We start from the raw sequence: 7,945 nt of genomic DNA, 5'->3' as shown, positions 1-7,945 counted from the left end.
TTCTAGCTTTCTCTTGGTGCATGCTATCATTCCATTGAAACAAGCAGTCTCTACATGCAGCAGACAAGTTCCTAGGGTATGCAGAAAGGGTTAATATCTTGGTTCTTGCTGCAAGATAGTTAACTGCTGCTGGGACCTACGGTTGAGCAATGACTCAGGGACCTGGCTGGTAAAGAGGAAGGAAGTGGCTATGGAAAGTTGCTGTTAAGTAAATGGAGCCCCAGAGTAACATACAATTGACTAAGTCATCCCACCCCCAACACCTACCATTACTGCGAGTAACAATGTGGAGACAGCCATGGAAGCTGCTGGGTCCATTTGTCCCTTATTTGAGTTTCCTTCATTACAGCTCTTAATGCTACTGAACTCTAATAACATGACATGGAAATGCATGGGATGAAGGAGCTGGGGGGGATTTGCCCTCAACTCCACAGTCCCATGAGAGATTGATTTGTCTTTATATAAACAGCTATCAACAAAATTGAGATCGGTAAGAGTTATATCTTTGAAGATACCATGTAATTGCATTCATAAGAACTATTCAAAATCATCATTTCATAAATTTTTCCAATATCCCTATGAGTAGGGATTGTTGTTCTATTTTACCAATGAGGTGAGTGAGGTGTCTCAGTACTAAATGTAGGAAGAGTACTTGATCTTAGTAGCATAATAGAAAGTACACATTAAAACGAGAAGATATATTTTGACCATCAAACTAGCAAAGATATATAAACTATAAAATTAGCAAGGTTTAAAAAATAATGTTCTATGCTGGCAAGGTTATGCTGACATTGAAATGAAAATTCTCTTTCTGCTGATAAAAGTACATATTGGTTAAGCCTCTCTGAAGAGCAATTTGCAATGTTTCTCAGGAAAATTATTCATATATTTAGATGCAGTAATTTTATTTCTGAGATTTCCTTCTAAGGAAGTAATAAGAAATGTGGACAACTTTTGCATGCAAAGATGTTTCTCAAAATGTTTTTCATAAGGTAAGAACTTGGATATAACAAATATTTAACCACAGGAAGTGGTTATGATATACCTACATAATGGAATATTATGGAGACTCTAAAGTTATGTTTTTGAAAACTTTTAATGATATGAGAAAATATTTAGACTGTACTGTTAAGTGAAAAAAGCAGGATTAAAAACTTACATAATAGTATGATCATGGTAATATAAAAACGTGTGTAAATCCATTCAAACTAGACTGGAAAGAAGTAGAACTTAGTTAATGTGTTCAAGGTCAAATATCTGCCAAGCAGAGGAGCCAGCACCTAAACACAGTTCTTCTGACACTAATTCCAGTATTTCCTTCCCCATACTATGATGTCTTAGAAAATATTCAGTTTGAGTAATACATTATTGTTTGTTTTATTAGAAAACAAACCATTCATGGAATTATGCTAAAATCCATTACTACTTTGATTAGATTCAGTAATTCAAGTCAGTTTTGGGGTATTGCTCAACTTCCTCAGTCCTGCACATTGCTGTTACCACACCCACATTTAAAACACCCAAGTATGCTAAGCCCACTGCTAGGACTCAGTTTCCAAAATGTATTACCTGTACTAGATCTGTAACCTCCCTTAACACAGAGAGAATCATAAAATTCAGTATAGAATTTTTTTTCTAGTAGTTTCCAAATTGAACTAAACAGCAAAATTACCAGGATGATTTTCTCAAAATACAGTTCCAGGTCCTACCCCAAGAGATTCTATTTTAGCAAGTCAGGGTGGAGCCCTGCCCTCTGTATTTTAAATAGTATCCTGGGCAGGACCATCTTTAAACTATTCCAACTAGTGGTAGAGATGTGTCTTATGAGGTCTCTACATGCACAGAGTTACATGTGGTGATTCCACTATTTCAGATTGGAAAAACACCTCTTCAAAACCGGGGTTCATTTATAACGTGAGTATACTGGCCACTGAGTCCTGTAACCATTTGGCTCATTCTTTCAATAGTTTCTGGGGAAATCACTTTATCTTCCATTGATGCTTACACTGGTTATTGACTGTTGCTTAACAAAAAATTCTCAAACTTGGTGGCGTCAGACAACAAACATTTATTGTCTCACGGCTTCTATGGATCAAAAATCTGGGCACAGTTTAATTGGGCACTCCTTGGTCAAGGTCTCTACTGAGGTTGCAGGCAAGCTATTGGTTAGGGCTCTGGTCTCATCTGAAGGCCAGAGAGAGTGAGAAAAAGGGAGGAAATCTGTTTCCAATTTCACTTATGCAGTTATTGGCAGGTCCTTCTTCACTGGGCTAAAACACAATGTAGTAGCTGACTTCCCACAGAAAGAGAGAACAAAGAAAGTAGGAGTGAGAGAGCAAGAGTAAAAGACAGAACAAGAGAGAGTGAGCAAGAAAATGTGCATCCATATGCACCGAAACGTGCACCAAAGATAGAAGCCACAATCTTTTTGTGATCTAATCTTGGAGTGATATCTCATCATTTTTTCATATTTGTTAGAAGCAAGTCAACTTCAGCACATAACCAAGGAGAGAAAATTACACAAGGATGTGAATACCAGAACCAAGAATCATTGTGGACCATCCTAGGGAGTATTTGATGCACTACCCTGGGCAAATGGCAGAAATAAATTCCATACCAAACCACCTTCACCACTATCCTTCAATTTCTACTTGGTTAAGTAAGCAGAGGTGAAGCTGGAGTGAACTCTGCATATTTATGATAGTTAAACCAAGAGGGCCAAAGCAAAAGGAAAATCTGCAAGTTTAGTGTGGGTCAGTGCTGGAATTTTCAAACATACAGCATGAGCTGTGATTATCATCTTAGCTATCGATAGTGAGACTTGGTCAACAGGGTCACTCATTCTTTTTGTTCTTTAAAGAAGTGCACATTTCAAATAGCCTTGGGGACTATTGTTTTCAATTTCTATTTTTTCTGGCTCTAACTTGTGAAACCATATTCAGTTCTTCTAGAAAAGATATTTGAATTCCATGGCCTGACCTCAACTGCCACTTGCTCAGGGGCTAATACAACCATATCTTCCATTTTCTTTGAGAGAGGGAGGGAGAGGGGGAGAGAGAGAGAGAGAGAGAGAGAGAGAGAGAGAGAGAGAGAGAGAGAGAGGGAAACAATAAATATTGAGTAAAAAGTAAATGTATTTATGTATATTATATATATATATATATATATATATATGCAGTTGACTATTGAACTACACACATGGGTTTGAGCTGTGCAGGTCCATTTATAGGTGAATTTTTTTCAAGCAAATGCAGACTGAGGGATGCGAAGCCTGGGTGTAGGGAGGGCAGACTTTTCATATACACAGGTTCTGTAAGGCCTAATGTGGGACTTGAGCATGTGGGGATTTTGGTATACGCTGGTGTCCACTCATGTACTGTGGATGACTGTGTGTGTACATGTATACGTGTGTGTGTATATATTTAATATGTGTGTCTTTACATGTGCACACACACCACTCTTCCTTGGGACCATCCGGAGTGCCTTAGCTCACCCTCCATCTCCAGCTTAGCCTTGGGAGCAGAGCCTTCTAGTAATGTGAACAAAGCTAGGTTCCCAGACCCAACTAGTTTATCCACTAGATCTACTGCATAGAGATAAATCCAGCTTGCCATCTGGTTGCCAGATGCCCAGTGTGTTTTCCAGCATCTCAACTTGCTATTGAGTCACAGCCACAAACAAAAGCAGCAGATACAGCTGCCCAATGGCTGCTTGTAGGATGCAATGTTTTCTGTCCCTCCCCATGAAATCACTGGTGAGGAGGGAGTCCCCATTGTCATTTCAGCTGCCAAGACATTTCATGCTAATGAACTGTGAAGGGGAAGTTGCTAATGATATGAAATCCCTTTTTATGACCAGGGCTGGGCCGAGGCCACCAGAGGGGTGGTGGAGAGGTTCTTAACGACTGAGGCTGATTCCTCTGTTTGTGGAAGGTGAGAGAATAGGCCAATCCATAAACAGTGCCCAAGTACTCTGTAGGCATCAGCCTGTTTCCATAAGCCTCTATCCCCTTCCTCTTTGATGCCTCAAAATTTTAGATGGGAGCCTAAGTTAGCTACGTTCAGAGGGAAATAGAAGGAGAAATACTTTTGGCAGATCACCTAGGAAAACGAAAAGTAATTCCCAAGGTACGTGTTTGAATTAAGGAAAGTCCCATAAAAAATTGCTATTCCATTGGAGTCCACGTCCACTCTAATTCAAGTCAGCTGATGGCCTGAAGGTGTGAACGAAGGGGTGGCCAAGGGAAGTGCATGTGGGACAGTGGAAAGACCCCTGCTTGGGAGTCAGAGAATCTGCTCTGTGTCTCACTTTGTTATTTTTGGCGGTGTGGTCTTGTGTAAAACACCAGAATTTTCTCAGTTTTCTGAATTTTATATCCTTATCTACATGATATCATTAACTACTTCAGGTGATTGTTATGAAATTAAGTGAGATTACATTCAGAGAAAGGGATATTAAAATGCTGTCATTATTTAAAAAAATGTATATGTTTTTACCACTCTCTCCCTGTGACAGAAATTCTGCTACCAGAGAGGTATGACTCTTTGGGATAAGGTTCTGTTCTCTTGGTGACTTTTTAAAAAAGCAAATGTCTTTGAAAAAAGTAACACAGGATTTGTGAATGATCAGTCAATATATTTCTTTTCCCCAGTAAATGGAGTGTTTTTATTTGTTTTAGAGGGATTTCATTTAGACAACTAAAAACAGTTAGAAGCAGTGTACAATGAAAGAGAAATTAAACCAGTTACTTTGCCACGTACCCCCTCTTCTTTACAACTAAAGCAAAAAACAAAACAAAACAAAAAAAAAAACAGGCATTCTGCCTTAAGGAAAAACGTCAGAAAAATAAGCCAATATATTTTCTCCATCATAACATAAACAGCTACAAGAACCCTAACTGTAGTAAGAGAAATTGGATGTTGGCTTGTATATGTTCATTAAAAAGATGACAGGCCGCTGTGCTACAGGAGGGCAACTCCACCTTCCTTCATCTGATACTCCTGAGTTCTCAGTAACACCAAATTCATTGTTCTAGCACCGGAGCTAATTCATTTTCCTCATTATTTACTGCTCTTTCTGCCTTAAGCAGAGAGTAAGTCTGGAAGGCTGATGCTTTTCTCTGCTTGCTCGTTTTAGTCTGTAAGTTGTATGCCAACTGCAGCATATGATTGACTCTCAGGCCTTAACATCAGGAGTTGAAGAACAGATGCAATCTGAATTCTCTGAAGCAATGTCTTCAAGTTCCTCTTCTGTTGTCTCTGGAAAACCAATCTTGGGCTTTGCAGCTCACCACTGTCTTCTTCAGGAAACACACATTTCCAGGCCATATGGTTTTCCTACCAACGTTTGCCATAGTCTCAATGTTCCATCTTCAGAACCACAGGCACAGAGTTCTCCAACAGGACTAAATCTCACATAGTGAATAGGACCGAAGTGTCCCTTGTAGGATTCTAATTCTTCTCTACTATTATGATCATACTTATAAAGTTTAAAATCTTCACTACCTGCAACAAGAAATTCTTTCTCAGGATGAAGAGATGAAGAATTGATGGTTGCAGGAGCTTCAAAAGGTTTCAGTGGGTCCAAACTTACTGCAGTATGAAAAACAATAGATCGTACATAAGTTACAACTGAAATCTCTCCCTCAGGAATATATTCCATGCTACTAACAGACATATTAAAATTTAGAGATTTCACTTCTGTCATAGTAGCATGATCCCAACGTCGAACAGTTTTGTCATCAGCAGAAAGAATCTGTTTATCCTCACTGCACCATAGAGTCTTTTGTATACCAGGAGTGTGACCACTCATTTCCTTAGGTTCTGCTTCGGGTTTGTTCAAGTCATACATGCGTAACAGTTTGTCCTGTCCCATGGTTAACCAATAATGACTATCCTGCGTGAAATCCACAGTCTTGACAAGGTGTTTAGAACCAGGGTCATCAATTCATCTCCTGAGACAGCTTCCCACACTTTGGCTCTGAAATCTGCAGCTGCTGTAGCTGCTTTGGTGTCGTCTTTATTCAGTGGTGCACCCTAAACGGCACCTTTACGACCAAAAATGTTCCAATCCAGTCCCCTGTATCTCCCTGGTGTAGCATAGGTTTATTATCTTTGCAAGCACTGATTAAGAAATACCCATAATGTGGCTGGGTGCGGTGGCTCACACCTGTAATCCCAGCACTTCGGGAGGCTGAGGTGGGTGGATCACAAGGTCAGGAGTTCAAGACCAGTCTGGCCAAGATGGTGAAACCCTGTCTCTACTAAAAATACAAAAATTAACCAGATGTGGTGGCGTGCGCCTGTGATCTCAGCTACTCAGGAGGCTGAGGCAGGAGAATTGCTTGAATCTGGGAGGCAGAGGTTGCAGTGAGCAGAGATCACACTACTGCACTCCAGCCTGGCAACAGAGTGAGACTCCATCTCAAAAAAAAAAAGTAAAAAAATACCCATAAGTTATGGTGCCACTGAGGGCCAAATCAACCACAGGCTGCATGTGGCCAGAGCAGGTGAGCAGTATGTCTCATTGCCATGGCCCGGGTGAACCCAGCATTCACACTGGCGAACTTAGAGTCGTTGTCTTTTCTCTCCTCTGCTGCAGCGCCTTGGGCTCCTTCAGGCCCCCACCCTGATACTGGGGTTGGGCTGGGAAACAGGAAAAGGAGGGCAATCCGGTGGCACTGAGGTTAGAAAGGGGCGAAGGAGGAGTCAGGGAGTCTGTGACAGAGGGAAAGGGAGAAACTGAGTATTTTAAAGTACTGAAGTAATAGGGATGCCAAAGAATAAAGGATGTGGGAGAAACAGGATGGTATAGTTAAAGAACAAAAATGCACTTAGAAGTCTGATCACAGGGAGAAGGGGACCCTCATGGCAGGGAGACCACTGGCTTAGAGTCTGATGTTTAAGTTAAAGTCTCTCTGACTGAGCAGTAAGTTCTTGTTTCCTGTTCACCAATATTTTCCACAGCTTATCGTGGTGCTTTGTGTACAATAGTTGCTCAATGAATGTTTGCAGAATAAAAGTTGCATTTTGCTGACTTCGCCCTGTTGCCCAGGGTCAGCCATCAATCACTTGACTAATGGGCTTTGCGGACACTTCTCCTGCATACACTCTCTTCCCTTCTCCTGTATTATTTCTGAGGTGGGTGCAAACCCCCACATCTCTGGCTTTCGGAATTACCAGAAGCCCCAAACAGAGGTGTATGTGGTATGGCCCCTACTGTAGACAGGCCAGTCCCTCATCCTCATCTATGACTTCCTGGAGTCTGAATGGGCACTGATTCCAAGTGTGACATGCAGGTGTAGGTGAAGTCCTTGAGTCAGGTGCCTGGCCTGGAAGAAAAAGCAACATTGCCATTGGAGGCCAAGAAGCTAGTGGACTCCCATCTCTCCAGCCTGACCCCGTGAACCCAGCCACAGGCCTCCTCACTGTTTCAGGTTTCAGTTTTTATAACTACACTTTCTCTGATCATTTTGTGATACTTCTGTACGAAACTACATTAAACATTGTAGCTTCTGTGTGATTAGAGGGCAGGTAAATAGAGGCTCAGAAAAATAACAAAAGAACAAGAACCAAACCCACCAGCCAAACAAAAAGAGTATGTCCAGTAACCAAGAGACTGAACTCAGGGGCCAAGAAAATCAGAAAATTTCAAATTAGTGAAGTCTCAAATTGGCTTTCACCTAATTAAAATAGCAGCTGAAATTTCCCTTTTTATACAGGGCATTGACAACACATTTGTATAGAGTGTTAGGTGCCTGATCCTCAGAGCAGGCTGAAGCACCCTCTCTGGGTTTTGCTGACACAAATGCAAAGGCTACCAATGCTAGGCCTTTGAGAGGGAGTAGGAGGCATTGGCCCCAAATGGTAAAGTTGGTGAATCTTATCTTTCAGAAAAATGTCCCCTTGTTGATGTTTTATGTTCTGATCCAATATAATTATTCTCC

General features: G+C 41.0%; 1 pseudogene; it reads right to left on the bottom strand.

Annotated features, from left to right (window-relative positions):
• Positions 1-5,175: 5,175 nt before the first annotated feature.
• LOC105733100 (serine-threonine kinase receptor-associated protein-like) lies at positions 5,176-6,532 on the bottom strand (annotated as a pseudogene).
• Between the last annotated feature and the right edge of the window lie 1,413 nt (positions 6,533-7,945).

The sequence above is a fragment of the Aotus nancymaae genome, unplaced genomic scaffold, assembly GCF_030222135.1.
Source record: "Aotus nancymaae isolate 86718 unplaced genomic scaffold, 86718_ANA_hifiasm-v0.15.2.pri h1tg000057l, whole genome shotgun sequence".
NCBI lineage: Eukaryota > Metazoa > Chordata > Mammalia > Primates > Aotidae > Aotus > Aotus nancymaae.
Note: the sequence above shows the minus strand (reverse complement) of the source record. Positions and strands in the feature narration are given on the sequence as shown.